Source organism: Gracilinanus agilis, chromosome 1 (assembly GCF_016433145.1).
Source record: "Gracilinanus agilis isolate LMUSP501 chromosome 1, AgileGrace, whole genome shotgun sequence".
Lineage (NCBI taxonomy): Eukaryota > Metazoa > Chordata > Mammalia > Didelphimorphia > Didelphidae > Gracilinanus > Gracilinanus agilis.
Window position 1 is genome coordinate 125,896,317 of NC_058130.1, and position 2,730 is coordinate 125,899,046.

Below are 2,730 nucleotides of genomic sequence, written 5' to 3' on the forward strand. Positions count from 1 at the left end.
GTATTAATTCTAAGATGGAATGTAAGAGTTTTAAAAAAAATACCCAGACTACCTTTTTTAAGAATTTTAATTTACTTACTTAATTAATTAATTTAGAATATTTGTTCATGGTTGCAAGAATCATGTTCTTTCCCTTCCCTTTTCCCACTCCCCCTCCCATAGCCAAAGAGCAATTCCACTGGGTTTTACATGTCAGACTACTTCCTAATTAACCAAACATTCCCTCTGAACACATACAAAATTGGTACTTAACCTATCAGCATTTATTAAATCTCTACTATGCTTAAGTAAAGAAAGTTGCTTCCTTAAATTCTAACTCCTTTTTAGCGGGAGAGATGGAACTAGACCAGGTGCCCTATTCCCCAGTCCAGAAGATGACATAATTCTAAGGTGAAGTTTCAGGCTTTGTCTCTCCAGAGGTCAAGTATCATTAATGGCTTTTTGATATCTTCCTCTAGATCCTATCTGATTTATATCATCTCCCTGTAAAAACTATTAAAACATTTCCTATCTTATCCTTTCCTCCCAAATGTCAGGTGACTCCTAGAGCACCCACAAAGTTCCTGGTTTTTTTTTAGGGATCCTTTTGGTTTTTACTCATTTTGCAGAGCAAAGATGATCAGTTTACCATTCCTTTCCAACTTCCTCTGATGACTCATTTATAAGTACAAGGACAATATATATGCCATATATAAATGGGAGAGGTCAGTGATCTTTCATACATATATATGTACATTGTTTTGTGTTATTTTATTCAAAGTTCTAAGAAGTTGTTTACTTTTTCTTCTCCACATCCTTCTCTGCAGTCTCCTTGGCTCATTTTGCCCAGAATCCAAAAAGACGGCATTGGCTCAGGCCATCTGAAGACTAGTAAACATCTTGAAATTATTCTCATCTTCAGTAATGACAGGCGCTTTTTCTTTCTTGAAGACATTTCTGATGGACATAACAGGTCCTGTTGGGTTGCCAACTTAAGTTCTTCAGCAAAGCTATCCCCCTTTTTAGGTGTAGATGGTTTCCTTGGGAAGAGGATTACTTTGGAACAATATTCTTTCAGCCACTGCACATTTGCTGCAGAGATTCTGTAGACTTATTTCAGCAACGAGGGTCCATAAAGATACCAGCAGTCTCTGGCACATTTTTATGGATACCAGCCACCAAAAGGTCTTCCAATCTGAATCCTCTACCAACACTCACTTTGGTATGATATCAGATGGTAGGACACCTCACTATTGGCTGGATAGGACCAGATGCAGGGCAAGGAACAATTTGTCAGGCTTTGGTTTGTCAAGCCTTTTGTCTTCTGATCTTCATGGTTGGCTGGTTAAACCATATGGCAATTCATCTTTGCCAGTCTTTGTGGAAATAGAGCTTCAGAATCATGCCATTTTGGCTAGGCACCATGGCTGCTTAAAGCCCTCCTCATGGTCACCACAACCAAGAATCATGGAGCAAAGTTATCTCTGTTTTGTCTTTCAAGGAATGTTCAATGATGACATATATATGTGTGTGTGTGTGTGTGTGTGTGTGTGTGTGTATACATACACTAGAGACGACTTGCTGGAGAATTTTGCTTGACTGAATCAATTGCTCCCTAAAAAATAATCAACAAACAATAAGCACAGTGGGATCTTGTGTTCTTCATAACATTTAGTCAGCTAATGACCAGGCAGCTATATTGGCATAACAGACAATATAATACACTTGAAGTCAGTAGGTCCTGAGTTCAAATGTGACTTCAGATGCTGACTTAAGTGTGTGACCTTGGACAGGCACTTAAACATCTCTCTGACTCAGGTTTCTTACCTACATAATGAGGCTAATATTAGGACCTATGTTGTGATGTTGTGAGGATCCAATGAGATAAAATGTGCAAAGAGATATGTGAAATTCAAAGTCTTGCATGTCATTATTATTATTACCTCAGTTTCCTCACATATAAAATGAGGATAATAAAACATTACAATGTTTTAATAAGGATCAATGAGATAATATGTATAAATACTTTACAAACCTCTATATAAATTGTTATCGTCACTGTTGTTATTGTTATCTCTGAACGTCTGTTTCCTTTTCTATAGAACAATGGCTGTTAGTGACAATAGGCAGATCTCCAGTGGAGGATCCCAGGGATCTGTAGGTGATCTTGTGTGTGAATTAAATATTTAGGGGACCCCCAATCCCGGAAGTCTCACCTAATATGGCATCACAGTGTCATATGTTTGAATTTGCCAGCGTGTCAGGAAAGATTCCTGACTAGTCAGGAGTCAAAGGATTTGACATATGGGGACTGAATTGAAACCCTGGGCAATTTAGAAAAATCTCAGGAGAAGGGTTTAGACTAACCTTAAAAAGCCAGCTAATGAAACAGAGCTTTCTTCGCCATTTTTGGGCTTATGGAAGAAGCTCTCTCACTGAACAGCAATTTCCAGTGCTTATCTATGAAAGCCATCCCTGCCTAGCTCGTAGCAGGAGGCCGGCACAGCACTGGGTCAGGAGGGGACCGTGCCAGGCTGGGAATCTGGGAACTAAGACTTGCAACACTTCTGGAATCTTTGGGTAATTGGGCTGGTAATACCTTCTTTCTCTCTTTTTCTCTTTACTAATAAATACTTGTAAATTTAGCATAAAGTCTCTGAGATTAACTTTTATTTATTATACTTACCATTAAAAACCTTCTGAATCCATCAGATTGAATTATCACCTAATTCAACCTATCTTTTCTACAAG

At 38.3% G+C, this 2,730-nt stretch overlaps 1 pseudogene; it reads right to left on the bottom strand.

Moving 5' to 3' along the window:
- Window positions 1-774: 774 nt before the first annotated feature.
- Window positions 775-1,404, bottom strand: LOC123230861 (annotated as a pseudogene).
- Between the last annotated feature and the right edge of the window lie 1,326 nt (window positions 1,405-2,730).